The sequence below is a fragment of the Taeniopygia guttata genome, chromosome 1A (assembly GCF_048771995.1).
Source record: "Taeniopygia guttata chromosome 1A, bTaeGut7.mat, whole genome shotgun sequence".
In the NCBI taxonomy this organism is placed as follows: domain Eukaryota; kingdom Metazoa; phylum Chordata; class Aves; order Passeriformes; family Estrildidae; genus Taeniopygia; species Taeniopygia guttata.
Genome location: NC_133025.1, coordinates 28,207,643 through 28,228,863, shown reverse-complemented (window position 1 = coordinate 28,228,863; position 21,221 = coordinate 28,207,643). Strand labels below are relative to the sequence as shown.

Below are 21,221 nucleotides of genomic sequence, written 5' to 3'. Positions count from 1 at the left end.
TATCTTGGTCTTAGCTGGGTCTAGGAGATTTGTTACTATAGGCTTGAAGATGGCTATTAGTAGGCCTAAAGTGATTTTGTTATTTGATTTTCTACTTCTGTATATTTATCACTGCAACATATTTGTTTGCAAAATCCTTTAAGAAACCAGTGCTTGGAAATATTAGTCAAAACAGGCTTGAGACTTCTCCCTCTGCACAATGGCTGATGTGATATATGACTATAGCTCCTGCAAGGATTTAAGACTTCACAAATGTACAGGATCTATAAAAGAAGCGAAAAGAAAAAGCAAAAGAGTGGAGACATTCAACTATTACAGCACTTTTCTTAAGTGAAATCCGAAGGACGAGAGTCTATGTCACTCCACATTGTGTGCACTTAACTTACACCACTGGAAATTGCAAAGCAGATGTAATTTGCTTCCAGCTCACAGTACAGCAACACTTTACTTTACTAGATACTGCTGTTAGGGGCCGCTGAAGATTCTGCAAGAGGGGTTATTTCTCTCCTGTAAAGATGTGAAATGGTCTCCTGAAAGAAATGGTACAAGTGTTATTGAGTGGACTTTCTCTCATTAAATGAGCACTGGGAAAGGCTTGAAAATACATAGCAATCTGGTGACCTGGGAGTCTCCTCCAGCTCTAATTTCTATGATCAAGGAGACGAAGGATAGAGAAGGAATTGAATTATGCCTGAGGCACAAGGATTCCTGGAGCTGATCACCTCTCCCAGGAAAATGTCAGTCTAAAAGGTTTTCCAATACTTCTCACTAGCAGTTTTGACATGTGAAATTCAGGTGTTTCTCTGAACTCTAGCTGATGTTATTGATAATATTTATTATCACAAGTGTCAAGATACTGTCCCAGTCGCTTCATTATTGAACATTTCTTACGTGACCTTCCACACGATTATTCATTTGCAGTGATTTGTGAAACTTCAGAGGGCCCAGCATGAGCTTCCTGTGGTGACAGGACAGTAAATGATTAAAAATCCTCTATCTCCACCAGCCATATGTTCAGCAATACAAGGACCTTTAATACAACTCTTTTGGAGTTAATTTTACCCTGTTTTTTCTCTTTAATTTTTGACCCAAGCAGTTCAGGTTGAATGCTTGGGATACCTTTCTCATAGATTTTGGGGACTTATATTCAGATGTGTGCAACCGAGGGAACTGAGGTATAGGAGGTTAGAAACTTACCTCTTCAGAAAGCCCTTTCAAACCAAAGAAGAAATACAATCTCTTTCATTGCCCCCTTGACTCCAGACAATGCTACTGATAGAGTGGTTGATTCCACTTTCTAAAGATTCAGATACCCACTGAACACTCTGAAAATTCTGACCAAACAACAAAGAAGGCGAAGGGAAAATGTTTCTTTGATAACGATGTCTTAAAATAGTATTTAATACTGTGGTAAAGAATTTGAGAATCTACTTCCACTCTTCTTTGAGATGGTCATGTGCACTTCAAAGCTGGTGCTGAAACCACTGTCCACTTCGCTAGCATTTAACTTAGTTTTGGGTTTCCATAACAAAACAAAGCAGGAGCCTTGGAGGCTAAATTCTAAAATACACATATGTGTATTTTAGAAAAATACCCTTAGCAATCTGAATTTTTTAAATCTTTATTTGCTTTCCTCACGTCCCAGCAATAGTACAACCTGCTCTCCTGCTGCAAACACTGACTGGTTGTAACAGATAATTTTCACCTGTCTTTTATGGGTTTGTCTGAGATCTGACAAATATCTTAGAATCAGAAAAAGCATAAAGAGACATCTATTACTTTACAGTACTTCCTTAATTTTATCTATTATCAAAGCTTCACTAACTATGCCTATATCTTTTTTGACAAGCTAATATAATCAACCCTGCTACTTCAGCTCATCTACTATCAGGATGGGAATATAATGTTCCAGTGAAATTGTTAACCATTAACAGGCACAGTGCTGAAATATTAATCCATTTTGTCTCTCCAGGGCATTATAATCAACAGATCGAGTGGGACTTAAAATGTATGTGTGGAGATTGCTACAGTACACAGCATATCAAACTATGACTTAAAACACACTCTGAAGAGATCTCTTCTTTCCATATGTAATATGGAAGTGGAATGAGAATTAGAGACAGAATGTTTACCGATCTTTCACAAGAAGAAAAAAATATGTCTACTGCTACACCATCAACAATTTTATTCTGCAACTCTGTAAGAAAAATAAGTTATAAAGGAAATGCCATCATGAACTTCCCACACAGATGGGTTAAATTGAAAAAAAAACTCCCACCAGCATGCATTATGCAGATTGCCTTATTCATGTCTGTCATATGCTTTCGCACAGACACCAGTCTTCTTGCCCTCAACTATCTTGCCATTTGCTACTCTAGTCAGTAAAATAAATTCTAGTGTAATGCATGAACCTTCAGTAAGCATCCAAATTTCACAAAATCATAACAACAGCTATGAAGAGGCCATCTTTTCTTAAAAAAAACCCAAAACCACGCTCTTCCTACAGCCCAAAGGTGCTAGCTCTATCTCCAGTATTGTGTGTTTGCCATTAACTTTCACTCTGGAAGGCCCTTCCTAAGGTATAAGCCAAAATCAGAATACCTGATATGTTAGCCACATTATTATTCCAATAGGTTTTGTTTTATATAGAGGACAGTGGCTACTAACACATAGCTTTGGCAATTTCTGTGTCCCTCTAAGCTGAGTTTTGTTGGACTCTGCAAAAAGTCGATGAGGTGAACATCCTAGGGATGATAAACTAGAGATAAGAAAAGACTCTTTCTTTCCAGCTTTTATTTGTGCAAGTTACAAGGTAGCCCGATAATTCTGCAAAAAATGGGCTAAATTGTGAGGAACATCACAGTTTTAATGGTTTTTGTATCTCCTTTACCTGACAATGCCTCAGATGTGTTCAGATACTATTATTTCTGGAATGTCCACAAACACATCTGTGATAATTAAAAGAGATTTCTTGCCCCTAACTGCTCATTTTCACAGTGACTGTGTTAACATGAAACATTACCCAATTGTTGTCTTAGATATTGATTATTTCAAGCTGTACATGAACTAATATTGTTTTCCTTGTGGACAGACTAATGTATTTGTCCACAACAAAGGACAAACAGATGTATATATTTTCTTCAGAGCTCAGAGATTAATTTTCAGAAGGGAACTAGACAAAATGATTTGCACTGCTGTTAAGCAGTTTCTTTCTCTGTTTTCTTTCTTCTCCCACTGAGGGGACCAGTGATAACACAATGCTTCTTTTTTTTTGCCACAAGAAAAGTAGGGAGCAGCTGCTTCCATGGAGGAGGAAACAGGAGCTTTGTAGAATAAAGAAAGCTTGTGCACTTTTTATTAAAAACTGCACTTTACAACTGAAACATAATCTAAGGATGAAACAGCTGATATGGCTATTTTGCTGGTTGTTAAAGAGTTTATACTACATTAAATTGACTCCCATGGGTTTAATTTTTCAGTGCTGTTACAATTACCAGCCCTCTCTTATTGAGAGGGTCAATAGGCACAATGTGAAGCCTTGTAAATCATTGCCTTGCTATTTTTGTAATATATAATGTGACCCTTTCACACACCTTAAAAATTATAAACCAGGGCACACACTGTATATCAAACATATAAATCAGCTGGTATAAATACAGTATTTCTTTTGGTTCTGGACAGATTAATTCTACTGCATTTCATATGTTTTAAATTGTTTTTGGTTTCAGAGGCAAAATTTGTGTACTCAGAAAGCAAAGACCCTGGACGTAGTCTGTTTTAAAAGCCTAACAGAAAAAGTGATCCTGAAAGCATATTTTAAAATTATTCCACTAAAAGCATTAGAACTATAAATATTAAATAAATTAAGTCATTATACAAAAAAAAAAAATTTGGTCAGTTGATAGAAACTTTTAAGTGAAATTTTGGAAAGGGAAAGAACAAGTGAGAATTAAACTTAACAGTGACCCGATAACCTATTTAGTGCTCCAGGGATGGTTTTTTCCACAGGTGTATTTACCAGCCATGTTTCCCATGCAAACTGAAATTCTTGATATGACATCTGGGGAAACTAAGTCACTGAATAATATGCTTTATAATGTAAAACTGTAGTGTTATGAGGAAAAACTTGTTTTAAACAGAAGACTGTTTACTCAGCTACACAGAAAACCAGGACATTTCCCCCTCATATTCTTGTGCAATTTCCTTCATGCCTTTTACCGCTTGCATTAATGGATATTGGTTTATGCTTACAGTCTTCTGCATTAGCTAATAGTGAGAAATAGATGTCCTTGGTCATGCTTAGTATCCCAGTCTTAAAGGTCCCACTTTTCCTAGTACTCACAGTTTCTGCCTCTGCTGTTGAAGGAAAGAGCACTGATCAGAGGTGCTTGAATATGTAAGAAAGGGAAAATGTCATAACTAAGGTGATATCGCTTTTTAAACGAAAGAGCTGCAAAAGCTCTGAGACCTGTGAGGCTTTGTGTTCATGCTGTGCCAACTCCAGGCTGCAGAAGACATTTCTCAAACACCCCTCAGTCACAGTCCACAATTAAGTGACTTTGACTTTGGACACAGGCAATTTAAATGGAGGAAAGCAGTTGAACAATGTCCTTCACGATACTAGCATATTCCATGTTGTGGAGCTGAACCAATGATGAGATGTCCCTTGAATTTCAGCTGGTGAGTGTTCTACAAAGGCTTCATAGCTGTGTTCCTGTAATGAACAGATCATGCTGCTATTGACTTTTCTGAAGAAGTTTAATATGAGAATTTGGCTGTTTCCTATTTAAAGATTTTTATCTATTTTATCATGTCTTTATCACCTTATTGTTCTGATGACCCTTTTGTTCTCCATTGCTGTTTTTCCTCAACCCAAGATTTTTAGAGTATTCATTGTTAAAATAAATGTTCATGGCTCGTGCTTACTGGAGTCTTCAAGGACTTGGAGAGACACTGCTCTGACTGAAAGTCCAGCAAGAGTCTAGTGCATGAGTTTGTCTTACATGGTCCAAGACAGCTGGGAAGTGGTGTTCATTGGTGAAGTAGTCTTTTACCTAAGTCCATGAAAGAAATTAATGTACAGTGCTTCCTGCATTGTACATTAATCCTTGTACAAGGCCACACAAAATTTGACATGATACTTTCCCATGAGAAGAATTGGATGTATCTATAGATTAGGTCTAGGCTGACAGCCAGGCTGTGATCCATACAGTTCCCTTATACAGGTTTGCATTCTTTTTTTTTTGAGAATGATTTTTTTGTGCGTGGGAAGTTATAACTAACACTGTCCTACGAAAAATTGTGATCGAGTTATGCTGGAACTGTAATTAGGGAAAAGGTACTGCTTTTTCTTTGTGGTTCATTTAATGTACGGGTTAAAAGGGTTTGAATTCAATGATCTCATGATCAAATCAGGTCTGCTTGCATTGAATATTTTAGCCATTTTAATTCATGAAAATAATCTGTATGCTCACATTGACTTTTTTTTTTTTTTTTCCAAGCAGAAAAATCCCTTTGATTTGAACATCTACAAATTTTCCTTCACCTCTTCAGGGAGCTTCCCCAAGAGTTGTCAGACTTGCCATTCAATTCCTACAGTTCTTCTGAATGGACACAGCTGAAAAATAAGGCATAGCCCCAAATATTCTTCTATTTCATCTCATCTCATCTCATCTCATCTCATCTCATCTCATCTCATCTCATCTCATCATCTCATCCTACATCTCATCTCATCATCTCATCCTAAAAATTACTGAAATTGAAATGCATATATAATAATTTTATTATAAAATTCACTTTTTTTAATGCCTGTGGCAGTCTTATTAGACTTATTAGGCAACAGGCAGCAAGTGATGCACAGGAAGTTCCACCTAAATATGACAAAGGACTTCTTTACCGTGCACTGAAACAGATTGCCCAGAGGGGTTGTGGAGTCTCCCTCACTGGAGATAGTCAAGAACTGTCTGGACACAACCCTGTGCCTTGTGCTCGGGAATGACCCTGCTTGAGCAGAGAGGTTGGATCAGATGATCCATTGTGAGCCTTTCCAATCTTATCTATTCTGTGATTCTGTAATATAAATGGGATGGGGAATGGCCTTTTATGTCCATACTCACTGAACCTGCAAAAACAGAGCTCAGCTTCATTGTCTTGTCTATGCTTGTTTTCTTTATTTTAGAACACCCCACTCCCAAACAAACAAACAAACAAATGAAAACCTAGCCCAAACCTAATGCAATAATCCTGAGACCTTTTAAGATTTTACTCCAAAAAAGTCTGACATATTTCAGTTTCACAGAGAAACAGTACCTCACTGACATAACCTACTAATTTAAAATGTAAGATTGGTTGAAGGGACTTGGACTAAAATGCATTTGTAGATGTAACTGTGATAGGCTACAACATAAAAATAATTTTTACATTACATTACATGCTAGAGTTTTGCATACGAATTTTGTGAAAATATTTGGCAGTGTCTTATCAGTATAATATCTACCACATTCCAGTAAGCCTCAACATTTTAATTGTCACACAAGAAAAATAAATTAAAAAAATTAAATATGGGAACAATTAATACAGTAACAAAACCCAAGGAAAGACTTATGGCAATCTAAACAAGGAAAATCAAGACTGGATAATTTATTACTTATTTGCCTTCATAACATTTCCTTTAGAAAAAGTGTTTTATATAATGAAATATACATGTTTCATGATGCAAAAACATTTTATGTACAATAAAATGCCTCAGTCCAGCAATAAATACAGTCACATAAGTAGTTATGCTTCTGCCTGCCTTATCTTCAAGAGTTTTAGATGTCAGTAATAATTGCATGGTGTATTCATTTATTTTCCTATGCTAAAGAATATGCAATTTACTTTGAATGACATTAACAAGCCTGAAAGCTTGTTTAAGCTTTCAAAATATTTCAAAATACTAAAATAATCAGTTCTTATACTTTTTAAAACAGAATTTCAAGAACACTGGGATTTTTCATTGAAAATAGGTGTTCTAATATATACAACGATATTACTAGATAATTATGTAATTTAAAATGTAGTTCAGTATCTGAACTAACCTGCCTTCTCTAATCCACAATTCAAAGGATGTTGGATCTTAAAAGAATTTCATTAGTTGAAGCAATGTCATATTGATTGAGTGTAATAGGCTTCTGGGAAATTTCTCAGATGTTTCATCAAAATGGGAGCGCCCAAGGGCACAGGAAGTTCCTGCTCTGCCCTGTCGGTCATGGAGACTATGGCAAGATCTATTAACTGATCCTGGCAATCATTCACAACGTGCATTTTATGTTGGTATCTGAAATGTTACAGTGCTGAAAAAGTCCTATTATTCATACTTTTGTTTCCACTCCAGGATTTTACAGGTATCAATGGTGTGGAGCCCAGAGCTGTGGCAAGGTGTGGGGCCAAGGGAATTGCAGACATGGGTCTCTATCCCTTTATGCTTTAAACCCCTTTCCCCCCCTCTCCTTCTATTGCTTACACTCCTAAATATACACATGGCACACTGACAGAATGCTTGGTAAGTAGTGTCGCATTGTACTTTCTCATCCTACAAGAAATTTGCTTTCCCATGGTCTCCTGTCTTCCACTTGCAGCTGAATGACCCAGAGCTTATGGGTAGTGGAGCTGAGGGCTCATCCCTCCCCCAGTCAGTTACCATTTTTAGGGTGTCTGCTCTACTCATTAGTCTTTCTCCAACAGGATATTTTGCTTTATTGAATTCTGCACTGCAAAGTTGGGATGATGCTACAGTGATATGGGCTCATATAGGGGTGATATGGCAGCAGGGCTCACAGTGACCCTCCGTGGGGGAACACGTGGGGAGAAGCAGAGCTGCACCAGGGGCAGCCTGGCTGCTCTGGCTGCCAAACAAGTGGCGTGTAAGGGGGTTTTCCTCTCTCACCTCTGAGAAGATTCAAATCAGTGCTGCAAAGCTTCAAGTCAAATACTACTCAAGCTCAGATACATGCTTGGCTGGAGTTCTGACAGCCTCTTCAAAGCAAGTTTTATTTATTTTTAGATCAACCAAAGGTGCTCTATTGACTTCCTTCAGTGCAATTTAATAAAATGCACAAAGATTCATCTCGTTTCAATTGCAAAATACAGAAAGATGACTGGAATGGAGATCCCTGCCAACTCCCCCTCCCCATCTCAGAGAACAGAAATATCCTGCACCCCATGTGCCGGAAAGATATCTGAATTGAGTCTGCCTCTAAGTGCATGAGGGCTTCTTTTGCAGAGGAGCCACTAGTGCTCCTATATGAGGATTACTAGGGTCAGCACTCTGCATGACCCCAGTTACCATGGATAAGCATGAGGTGGAAGGTGGAATCCAAGACATTCAGGCCCCAGGCTATGCTTTCCTTTATCATGGACAGAGGCCACACTTGGCATGGGAGTCAAGTGTAAATAGGAAGCCAATGTTTTTGGTGAAAACTTGTATTTGTATGTTCAGCTGGATGGTGGCAGCTACCAGCAGGGCAGTTCCATTATGATGTAGGTCTCTGGAAGTGAGGGCAGCCCCTTGGAAAACTAGTACCAAGGGACCCGTGCCTCATAGGCTGTTCTGCATGCCTTTGGTCATTGGCTAGGGCAGTGGGCTTGCCGCTCGTGACTTTTTCAGTCATTCCCCCAGAAAATTTTAAGAACTTAATTTAAAACAAGAGGCTTAAATTTGATTGCCTAAAGGGTGAATCAGGAGATTTTGGTTTTTGGAAATGCTGACCATCTACAGCCTCTGCTGAGCTCAAAAAGCAAAGTCAGAAGCAGCCACATGTTGAGCTGCAGAAGAATAGTTTACTTGAAGCCCAGCTACACAACTACTGCAGTGGGCTTGGGTTTGGATGCTTCATTTAGGAAACAAGAGATAAATTGTTATGGCCTTTAATCATGAACTCCATGCTTCAGTTTTATCCTCCACGAGGCAATAATAAAATTTACCTACAGTGCTTTGAATGCAATCAGGAAAAAGCAGTGAAATACGCCATGAGCTGCATTAGTGTATAATTGTACATTTTCATTGTATATATAATCAAAAAGAATATACCATGCAATTAAAGAACACTTCATCATTTAAATCCCTGTGATACTGATTTCTTTCTTTTTTTTTTTTCTTTTTTTTTTTTTTTTTTTTTTAATGTGGGTAATCTGTGAGAGTGTATGCATGTGTTTAGCAAAATGCCCTTGAGAAATAAAATAACATGTGAAACTCATTTTTTATTTTGTGGGAAACTTCATAACATTTTCTCAGATTGCATCCATGAGATGGACTTCCAGCTTGTCTTATGGATGAGAAAAGACCTTATAACCCATGTGTGACAGTTGTTAGGGTTTTATAAAGTGTCCTGCTCACTGTGGCATTACTCACAGATATTTGTGTGCTACTTCAGAAAGCCAAGGAAAATTATTATTCTTCTATATTTAACTACAGTGTGTTCCTTTAGTCCCATGTCACTTAGAAAAATCCTGCACCAAGATAGGTCTGATTTTAAATTGGAAAAAGAAAACAGGTTGGATTTTTTTTTCCTCTCTGTAGCTGGCTCTGGTTTTCAGTGCTTTGAAACCTGCAGCTTTTTTTTTTTTTTCTGAAAACAGTTTGCCAGACCTTTAATTGGCTTTTGTTTAAAGGAAAATTTCTATGTAGAAGCTGCCACCTGTATGAAAATGGAGGAGGTAAATTGATTTGTGTGTAGAGTTCAAGGAAACCTCAGAAGAGGAGGAAACATATAGCTTGTGTTATCCCTCTAAACAATTCCTCTGCTGGGAACTAGGGAAAGACAAACTTAAATGAGTTTACTAATAAGGTTAATTTAAAAATTATTCTAAATAATTGTTATTACTATTATTATGACAGGTTCATTATAAATTTTCCTATTCTCAGTCTCAAATGCCAGCAATAATGACATCTTCCATGAGAATTGTATTCATTGCAGTGCCCTGGGGCTATGCACTCTCCTCACCTTTTTTATCTCTGACTCTTTCTGGTAGTTTTAATTTAGCATTAGGTACAATATGAATGTCCTTGCAGGGCACACAAGCCACTGCACACATACCAGCTTTTCTGAAAGCATTTGAGAGTCTGCATCTGAAAATGCACCTTTGGTTAAAGTAGTGTCCACAGCAATTAAATTGCCAAATATTTCATAGGCGCCACTGATGTAAGAATACTGGGGAAGCTACTGCTCTAAATCACAAATGGGAGCTTTGGCTGAAAGCAAAATGAAGAGAACCATTAGTATATCTGGAAAAAAACTGATAAAACAACAAATTCTGCAATAGTTGTTCCATATTATTAAAAGGTGTCATGATAAGGTTTCTTCTGTGAACACAACATTATGCAGAGCAGGGTTTTAATATAATTTATTTTCCATGCTTTTTATTGAAAAGTAGCTAATGAAAATTACTCATATTTTTACTTTATCTTATCAAGCCTTGTTAATGAAAAGCTCCATTGCTTTGCATAGATGTTTCAAATTTTCATCAGCCTATGACTTAGTAAATAAAGTTGTCACTCAAACCTCATTTCCTGTCTGACTACAACAAATCAAAATGGACTCTGAATTAATGCTGAATATTTTCTGCATTTGATGTCTCTGTCACCAGTGAGAGAGCTATAAACCACGTCATTCTTTTTATGCTGTTTCTGAATGGGTCTGCATTACTGATGATATTTATTTATTTGTTTGTTTGATGATTAGCAATGCAAAGACACTTAAGAACAAATACAGTGAAACTCTTCCAGCTCATGGCACAATGTCATTATTCCCATCTTCCCTGAACAGTCATGAAGTACAAGATCTGTCCTAGCCACATAATTTCAAACATGTTAAAAGCATAGTGAAGTAAGGGCAGAGTTAATATGGCTCTGCATGGTTGGGATTATATATAAGTGCAGAATTAGATTGTTTTAGGATTTTGTTTTACTTGGAGACAATGCAATAGGAATCACATATTGAGCTCTCAGTTACAACTGCATTATAGAGTGTAGGCAGTCTCAACTAACAATAAAAATATTTGATGACATAGGTCTTCTTGTTGGATAATATTCACAAGGGGGTTCGTTAACCATCCTCAATTGTGCTTCAAGCTGTGTAAGTGCCTTGCAGAAGATATTAATTTTGTATGTTAATGTTTGTGTCAAAAGCTGTTTTTATTTATAGATTGGGACCATGTTAATTTGCTCATTATGTTTAGAAGTATATTTCAGTATGTTTCTTGCATTAAACATATAATCCTCTTACTTCCACTAGAGAAGCCATCTTCATAAGTGGTGTTTGGTCGCTCTTATTTCGACAAAGTTCATAACTACTCACTGTTTTGTTGGGCAAATCTGTCTGTGTTCAACATACCAGATGTTGATGATTCCTGTGGCACCCGTGGATGTAAAGTCAGACATCTTCTCATTTCAGGTGAATGTCTTCCTCAAACACCCTCAAGAGAGCTTGGCCAGGACCCCTCAGGACTGGTTATATGAGAGACCTTGGGTGGAAGGGGTGGCTGAAGCTAGACAGAAGTGGCACTCTTCAGTCATTAGAAGAAGAGCTCAATGAAGAAGCATGTCTTAAGACCTTGGTGTGTGCATGTGTTCCTGTGCCTAAGCTGCTTTTGTCTTCCTTCCTGAAGTAGAAAACTTCCAGAGAAATTCCAGAGAACTACCATATGGTCAGCCTTGTTGACTCTGCTGGGGGGTCCAGGATCTCTCAGATATTGCACTGCATGCCTGGAAATTAATCCACAACCGCTGAATCAGAACAAACAATGCAGGTCTGTTGAGATGCAAACTTGGACACAGATAATGTGTTCCAGAGTCCTCACCCCAATAAGCACACAGAGATGTGTGCAAATGAAAACTAATAGACAAGACATAAATGGGGACTAATATGGACATATTTTGGAAAGAGTTGCACTCAAGTTAGTTGGTGAATAAGAAAATAGACATTGGTTCTGAGTGTGAAAAGTCTAGGGAAAAGTAGCCAGTAACAAACCAGTGCTACAGTCCATTGAAGCAGAGGTCACAGGGAAGGAGAACTGAATCCTCTGACTGGTGAGGGAGCTCTCTGCCTGGGCTTCAGATCTGCATGTATGTATGCAATGTGACAGGATGCCAACAGTGCAGGAGCACATATTTTATAATAAGCATTTTGCAAGAAGCTAATGAAACTCTGGGCTACAGGGCTCTAATGGGCTGGCTCCTAACTTAGCAATCTGTCCAGCTAAACTGGAAATAACTATCAGGTGGATCATGCCCAATAAAACAAAGACCAATCATGCAGCTCTTCTGATCTGTTCTTGGCTATTGCCTTATACTTTTCAAGTGATGCTTATTTATTGCTGTTAAAACAAGTACCTGTTAAGAAACTGACCAAGGCATCTTACCTTGATTTGTACCTCTTCTGCTGCATCCCCTAGAAGCTCTAAACATAGTCTGGAGATGATTGCTCCCAGCAAATAAAACAAAAGCCACATGTGATTTGATTTTCATGCAGCCTCTGAGGCAGAACTTGATCTGTGTTTGATGCAGTTCTCACAAAAAATGAGAAAATTAGTATGCAGCAAAATGCAGGCACACAGAGAGCTGGACACTGTTCAGATTTAATGTTTGCCTGTTTCTGATTTATTAACCCAGTAGAGATACAACTATTTCTTTTCAGCAATGACCTATTCTCTCCCCAGTTTTCCATTTGTACTGCCAGAGGCACAGTAATAGCTGGCTTGCCAAAATGTGCACAGTGCCTGCTGGCTGGAGAAGGATAAGACCCTCAAATAATCACAATCTCATTTAAACACAGGTTTACTCTGCTGTTACTGCATCCCTTAGCAGTGACTAAAAGCATCACACTTTATTTCAACACAAAGTTTTTGCAGAACAGACAGAAATTGTTATTGTTAGAGAAGACAAGTAATCATATGACACTAATTCTTCATGGTTCTTCCATGGGTCTGTGCGTAAGCTCAGTGAAATCACATGAAAAGTGGTTTTTATCCCAGGAATCATATTCTCCCCAAACCACCAGTGGCTTGGCTTTACCCTTGACCCTACACTGGGTCTTGAGCATCCAATATGCAACTTAACACTGCAGCCATACTGATTAAGTATGGATAGGCCAACACACTCACCTCATGCCATCACCCATGCAAACACATCCTATTGCCTAGGACTACTCGGAAAGAGAATTAAAAGAATATTTCTTCTGGCAAGGAGCAATATGACAGCTGACTTACAGAACAAATTGTTTCTCTCTGTGTTGTTACTAATCACCAGACCAGGGATCTCTCCTTTACATCTATCCACTGTGTGGTCAATGAGAACCAACAAGCAAAACCCAAACTCTTTTAAGATTTTATTTTAATGAAACCCCGCCCTGCACTGCATCTGAAATTCAGCTGTAATTGCCAGCCTCCCTAGTTTCAAGTCTGAACAACAAAGTTTGACATGGTTTGCTGCCCATAAACATCTAGAAAATGCTTTTCTTCTCTAAAGCATTGCACAGCTTGTGAGGAGACTTTCTGGAGATGGGCTGTATCCCCAGATACCACGTCTGAGGGTGAAGGAATATGTGAAGAAAGCAAATCAGAAGCACTAAACCTTTCAAGAGATTTTGTTCAGTTAACATCCTTCCAAAGTTTCAAATAGCAGCAAGAACAAATTTGGTGTGCTGGCCAGGGTCTTGTGGGCAGGCACAATCTCATAGCCACCTTCCTTCAGGGGGCAACCAGGGCTACTGGACCCCCAGCTTCCATCTTTCTTGTAACTCCTTCCACTTTCTCAAGGCTGGTGAGCAACACCTGCCTTCTGCACCAAATAAACCCGCTTGAAGGGTCACAGCCAGGGCTGACTGTGAGCAATGCAAGGCAACAGTGCAGAACACATGCTTTGTGCTTCCCCACTTGTCAGATACTGCTCATGCTAATAGAATTGTAATTCTCTCTGAGTGGGGATATAATCAGTAAGCACACTTACTGCAAAAATCAGTTTAAGTATTTAGTTACTTTGGTTATTGAAATAAGAACTCCAAACAATTTTTGAACATACATAATACTCTTGTGGGAGAAAATGCTCAGTCTCTGGAATATATGGGTATTTTGGGTTGTTGTGGAATAAATACAACTTTCCTCTAACATTTTAACTAAAGACTTTCTGAAAAAATATCAGAATAAATCATATTAAAAAAGCCTTTACCCCAGGCTACTATAAAGAAGAAAAAATGTTCCAAATGTGAACTAATGAAGTACAAAGTAATGAATATTTAATTTGCATAATTTACCAAAGTGCAGTTAGGAATCCAAGCAAAATTCTTCATAAACAAAGTGTTCATTAGGCATTTACTGTAGTTTTTTTGAAATTATTACATTTTTCCCCCTGTATTGCTATTACTATGGTATTACAAAGGTGAATGAACATCTCATGAGAGTGTCTAGAAGGTTCAAAGGAAAAAAATGAAACGAGGAAGGCAGTGGTGTCTATTAAATTTAAATAAGCTACCTGTTTACAGTGAAGAAGATAAAAGACTAAGCACAGCAGAAGAGCAACTGAGAAACGGAATGGAAAAGGTAATTGAGTTTTACGTTACAGGCTTCTTCACTTGGCAGTGTGAATATTATTGAATTAGCCCTATTACTATAAAGATTACACAAAAGCAGAACAGTGTGAAGGCTTGCTATGAAACTTTAACAATATCAGTGGAGGTAAGTGCTACCCAAACTGTGCACAGGAATGGATCAGAGAAAGAATACAGTGGGATTTTTTTTTTCAATAGAACTGAACCACGGTGTGATGTGAATTTTAATGAGAGCATACAGAAAAAATGAAAATGGGAACTGCAAAATATGTCCATCCACAAAAGAAAATATTTCACAGCCACAACCTGCACAGTAAATATCAAGAGGTGAAATATTTGTATTAAAGGGAATGTCCTTCATACCATAGCTTTATTTAAGGGACTATCCCTTGCCACATCCCCTCAGTCTCTAGCTTACTAAGCTTCCTCTGGAGCAAGGTCACATATTTACCTGAAATATGGATTTCACATTGTTGTATAGCTTCTAAGTGAGAATTAAAGGTCAGCAGATTTAAATGACTGAATGTGAATCTAAAAACTGCTTTTGTTTGACTGAGAAAGATTGAGCTAAAGTGGTGCTGCATTGCCTCACCCTCTTTTCCAACTTTTCCTTCCTCACTACAGCCCAAATTTATATCTGCTCCCTACACATTATTTATTTAGCTACTGACACAAGTTTTTCTGTAAAGCTTTTCCACAGGGTCTTTGAATAATCTCTAAAATCATAGCATAACATACTCAGTATTTCAGAAATTTCTTCCAGAAGGTACCAGGGATATCCTGTAAAAATAAGTGACTCAAAATCAGGCTATTGTTTCCCTACCTCATGGAAGTGGGAGAAGGTGTCTGCTGTAGGAGAACTTGCCCTGGAAACGGGAGTCTTGATTAACCATAAGAAGTACTAGTGCCTCAGGCTGGTAAGAAAGTCTAATTGGGTATTAAAAGAACATTATTTTGACGAATTATACATTCTGTGAGTGAATATAGACAGCATGCTGTGTTTTGCATTTTGTCTTCTTCATCTCTGAAGGAAAGAGTGAATTGCCCTTGCCAGGGTCACCCCCATCTATTCCCACACCTTACTCTGCCCTGTAAGTTAGCAACACATCCCAACTGGAAGGAGTTTTGGACAGCTGGCAAGCACAGTCCAGGGGGATCTCCTGCCTGTTTGATGCAACTCCTGCCCACTTGAAGACAAAGCAGGCAGGTAGCTGCACAGCCTCCCAGGAGCTCAGCCCTGGCAACTTCAAGTATTGGCGCTGAAAGAGCCCAGCAGGGTGCTGGACCCACACCCCTCCATTTAGCAAGTTGTTTGCAGACCATGGGAATGCAGCATGGAAATGTGCAAATGATGATCCATGAGAGACTAATGACAGAAGGTGAAGCACTTTAAAAAGTGAAATTAGAGGAGAGATGTAAACATCAAAATATAACCAGTAATAGGTCCTGAACATAACTGTATATGAATAGACAATTTTCAGGTTTTATCAGATACTACTCTTGCAGTCTTAGGGTAATTTAACAGAAAAGTTAATTCAGAAAAATTCTCGTATTTTTATTCCTCTGAGAGACCAGGAGGGATGTGACCCTAAGGAAGCTGAAGTGAGGCACTAGGATATGGTAAGCAGATTCCACAGTAGCTGGTATAGTGCAGGGAAATGACATCACTGACATCACTGCTCAGGAGCCTATTAGCACAATGCCAAAAGACCAGTTTAACATACTACCTCAGTTTGTAGTGGAGTCCATTTCCATGTACCTTAGCTGGGCATATCAATATCTCCCCTGTGAGGACAGTGTTGTTTTGCTTGAGTAGCCAGCTGCAGAGGACAGTTCCTGTTTAGAGCAGGTGTTACACCACAGGAGTATATGTGATTTTTCTGGAAGTCAAAAAGTGTTTTTTATGTTATGATCTATGACATAATCATACAAAAACATTTCCCAGATTTCTTCTGAGTAGTTGAAGAATTTTTAGAAAGATGGAGGCTGGAAGGTGACCTCCCTGAAAATCCATGCACTAGGTTAATCTGAGAGTAGGAGTGCTCTTTCACCACCCACAGGTGCACTGTGCAATGGGGAGGTTTAGCTGTTACACCCTGCAGGTACCAAATGCCTTATAAACTGCACCAAACCAAACTGCAGCCCTACAATCTTCTGTTCTTCCTCCTCCATTCCTGTGACCAAGTTCCTTTTTTTTTTTTAATATCCCTGTGGTAATGACTACTCCCCCATGTACATCTGCCTCCAACTCATCCCAGCTTTGTGTATGCATTGGTGAGGAAATAACAGCTCTGATCATCAAGTTAACAGCACATGGGTTTAACTCAGCACCTCTGATGATGACAGTTGTTTCATGCTCTTGGCCTCATCTACAATCCAACACGTAAACACTGTGAAACGTGCTGTAACAAGGATTAAACACTCTGAATATATCAAATGAGACTCAGGAAGACCAGGTTTTTTGTGCTTCAGGCTTTTACCATATAAAAAACAAAGGAAAGTTGGTGACACGGGTGTGCAAAGGCATCAGTGCTGAACAGGCATGAACAGGGTGTGGCGAAGAGGGGAGCAGGGTAGCCAGGCCAGCTGGTGCCAGGTCAGAAAGCAGCTGTCCCATTCTGAGAATTCACCTTTCAGTCAGTGCTGAAATGTGTTTTAGCCAAAGCCAAATGGCAAAACTGGAGCTGAAGTGTGGCCAAGTGTCTAAAAGTAGCCTTTTTCCTGCTGGAATAACAACTGTGTATGGATGAGTGGAACAGCAGATGGACATTTTGGAGGAAAACTTAGTACAAAAGGACAAATTTCTGTGCTGGCTTCAGACACAGTTAAGTATGATCCAACCATCAGAATATGAAATAGTAGCAAAGAGAGGTGGATAGCTATCATGTGAGCTGTGGATCCAGAATATTTAACCTCTTAGAGGTTTGCTGCAGCACTGCACCACTAACAAGAGCTGTGAATTGACCTCTCTATAGCAAACTATTTTCTTCTGGTTTCCCAAAAATGACCCAACAGTGATGCTGGTACTGAAATTACTGATGTCTGGTTCTGCTTGGCAGGGCGCGGGACTTAATTCTTTATTGTTAAACTGTGGGTGAAATGTAAGTATTTTCACTGTGTCTAGTGGATCTTTGATGCAGCTGTGCAGTGCTTCTGAGGTAAGCAATTGCCTGAGAGCAGATTTTGCTGCTTGGTCCTTGGGACTTTTCAGGGTAATGCTGACAGCATGGGGTTGTCTATTAAGGTGGCATTCTGATTAGAGATGCTTCCCTACTACTGCTCCAGAAATACAATGAATTAGACTGGGGAGTAAGTAATTTGTATTGATGCCTTTCCAGCCCCAAGAGTGGGACATCCCCTAATGCCCTGCCTTCTCCCTGCTGCAGAAACTGGGAGGAGTTTCCACAAAAGAAATGAGGTAAAAGTGCAGACTTGAAGGTAAGCCTGGCTCAGGTAGGAAGATTAAAGGCAATTCAATACTCACATTGAAATGGGTTTTGAGCAATATTCTATAAATATTAGAAATTTCATCAGTTTATTTTTATCATATGTAAGCATATTCCTTCTCCTTCCTGAACATAAATGAACTGGCTTAATCGGACTCCTTTTCATTTAATAGAATTAGTATTCCTTTTGCATCTCCCCTGCTGCTTCATATCACTGTTGAGTATTTATTAGGAACTAGTAAAATTCATGGATTTTTCTTGCTTGCCAGGTACAGAAAAATACAGAAAGTAGGCAAAGGACAATCTTTTGTGCTTACTTGGCAGAGAAGGCTATGGCTATGACACACAATTAGATTATATAAAGAAAAGTAGTAAAATTGTTGAGATGAAATAACAATTTTCCTATCTCATGATCCTATCTTACAAAGGGCTGATGCTGCAGTTTTCACAAAAAACCTGGGATGATAAACAGGAAGACTGTAGCAGTTTCAGTTGCATAATACTACTTTATGGGAAACACTCAGGACCAGAAAACACAATCTTTCAATCTGGTTCAGTCTGGGATAAGCCTAATATGTTTTCTCTGGAATACAGACTTTGCATTGCAAATTGAAGCCCCTAGTCAGAATGCTGTCCTTAATCTTCCTTGTGCCCAACACCATTTTCTTTTTATCTATTTTCCCCATGTTTCTTTTAATCCACTTTTCCCTTTTCCTCTATATCTTTTCTTCCCCCTTTTTTTTTTTTTTTTTTGCCTATTTTCTCATGATTACTCCAGGATATTTCACTTTCTCCAGGGACCTGCTTGTTAAAACTCTGTTTTCCAGAAGAAAATATCAAGACTGTACTTCTCAAAGAAATCTGTGCATTTAATTCTCATCAAAAGATGTGGGCTAATGTTAGCATGTCTGATATTTGCAAATTCAAAATTTATCTCTCTAAACTCCTCTGAAAAGGAATTACATTTATTATGCACAGAATATTCTCAGTTCATATTACTAGTAAGGATTTCTTGCAAATCAGTAAATTATTTTGATAATTTTGTTTCAATTTTATGACCACATCTCAATTATAATAACCAACTACCGATATAAAACCGATATGTTAAAAAAATAATTTTCAAACACTTGATAATATGTAGGAGTCATCCAAACAGTGACAAATTTGCAGTCAGACCTTCAGAAATAGTTAAGAGTGTTTTATTCAGGTGGTAGCAAACTAAGTGAGCCAAAGGTGTAAATCACTTTTTCAGTTTGGCTTTGTACTGAAATTATACTCTCAGGCCTAGTCTCTGGCTCCATAAAAAGGCTAACTTTGTTTCTCACAAAACAGTGAAAACTGCCACATCAGGAAAGATAACATACATAGATTACTCGAAAGATTTCTCATTGCTTATAAAAATTATAATTTTGATGTGTGCACTGTGAGCATGTTCTAAATAGTAAGGCACCGGGCCCCTTATTCTACCTGATTCCAGCAGAACTAAGGCTGCAAAAATGAACACAGAATAATTCATGCTTGAAGAAAGACATTATTGCATCATTAAGAAATTATATCCTGTTGGCTCAGGAGAAAGACTCCAAAAATACAAAAATAAAGTAGAGTGAAACTCTCTAATAATAGGATTTATGGCTCTACCTTTTCTTCCGTGTGTGTATTTTAGACTAATAAAGAAGAAAACAAGCATTTTTATACTTCAAAGTGTCCCTTTGCATCCATTATACAGGATTATTTAAAGATTCCTGAATGTATTCTTGGCTAATGTGTTTGTGTTTCTGTGCATGTGAAGGGTCTTGGGGGAAAGCCATTGAGGGGCAGCTGAGGTCACTTGGTTTGTTCAGCCTGGAGGAGACTGAGGGGAGACCTCATTGCAGTTACAACTTGCTCATGAGGGGAAAAGGAGGGGCAGACACTCATCTCCACTCTCATGACCAGTGACAGAACCTGAGGGAATGGCCTGAAGCTGAGTCAGGGGAAGTTTAGGTTGGATATAGGAAAAGGTTCTTCAGCCAGAGGATGGTCAGGCACTGGAACAGCACCAACCTGACCAGTTTTATAAAGACCGATAAAAAATGGTATTGGATAGAAAAAGATATTGGAGGAAAATAAGGCATGACCCTCATTTGCTCATCACTTGCACAGGATATATAAAAATCATGTATGCATCATATGGATCCCAGCCTACAACTTTCTGGAAGGGCAAAGCCTGAGCACTGTGAACTTCTCACAGTGCACAGAAATTAGACTGATCTCTCTCACTAAACTCAACCCTCTCACACTATGGATGATTTGATCTGGAGCAGCAGCTGAAATACCCTTTCACAAGGTAAAGGGTGCAGGTCATGTCTGGTGCTGTGCTTATATTCCAACTTTCTCTTCATCCTACTGATTAATAACTGCCATAGATGAGCTTAAAGAAAGCAAATTGTAGAATACCTAATATATCCCCTGTCATTAAGAAGATTCAACTATATTTTAAAGGAATAATCACATTGATAAATGCCCCTGGAAGTAGGAAAGGGGGTATGAACAATGTTTTTGGGCAACTATAAAAGTGGAAAATTCATATATATTGAAAGCAAGGATTCTGAATTTCGTATACTCATGGGACCCAAGGAAGAGACTCAGAGGTGAGGCAACAGGAAAATGTGACAGCAACAATTTGGCTCATCTGGAAGAATAGGTGGCAGAGGTTAATAAGTCATGTCCCAGAGAGGTGACAGAAGGTCATGTTACTGACAGTGATGGAGGAGAGTGAAGCAGAGAATTCAAGGGCAGTCATGAAAATCAGTTCTGGAGGTGGTGAGTTTGATATGGGACAGCAGTTAATCCAAGGCGAAATGTCCAAGAGAAGGAGGCATAAGCCTTAGGGCATGCATATGCAGCAGAAGGAAAAGTAAATTTGAGAATTATAAATAAACCCAAATGTATGAATCCACTCAGCACTAAGGAGAACATTAGAGGAAGATGATAAGAAACTTGCACTATCATTCATAATTGGATATAACTTTAGTTCCTGTTTATGAAAACCTCATTTACCCAATGAGCAGGTTCACAGGCAGTTAACATAATGAGGAGCATCCTGGAAATTACACAACAGAGTGGTAAATGCATGGCTCTACAGGGGAGACACAAGCAAGTAGTTTCAATGACCTTCACTGTCCCAAACACCATAAAAAGTAGGCACTTCTCACTG

The 21,221-nt window shown here is 38.6% G+C and overlaps 1 long non-coding RNA gene across 3 annotated transcripts in view; it reads left to right on the top strand.

Moving 5' to 3' along the window:
* LOC115491077 (uncharacterized) overlaps window positions 1–12,285 on the top strand; it is a 40,756-nt gene extending 28,471 nt beyond the window's left edge. The window contains exons 3-5 of one of the 3 annotated variants that reach the window (XR_012052955.1): window positions 5,505–7,540; window positions 11,047–11,111; window positions 11,430–12,285. This is a non-coding gene — a long non-coding RNA (uncharacterized lncRNA). The remainder of the gene's footprint in view (window positions 1–5,504; window positions 7,541–11,046; window positions 11,112–11,429) is intronic. The other 2 variants (XR_012052953.1, XR_012052954.1) reach the window with 2 other exon arrangements.
* Window positions 12,286–21,221: the final 8,936 nt, after the last annotated feature.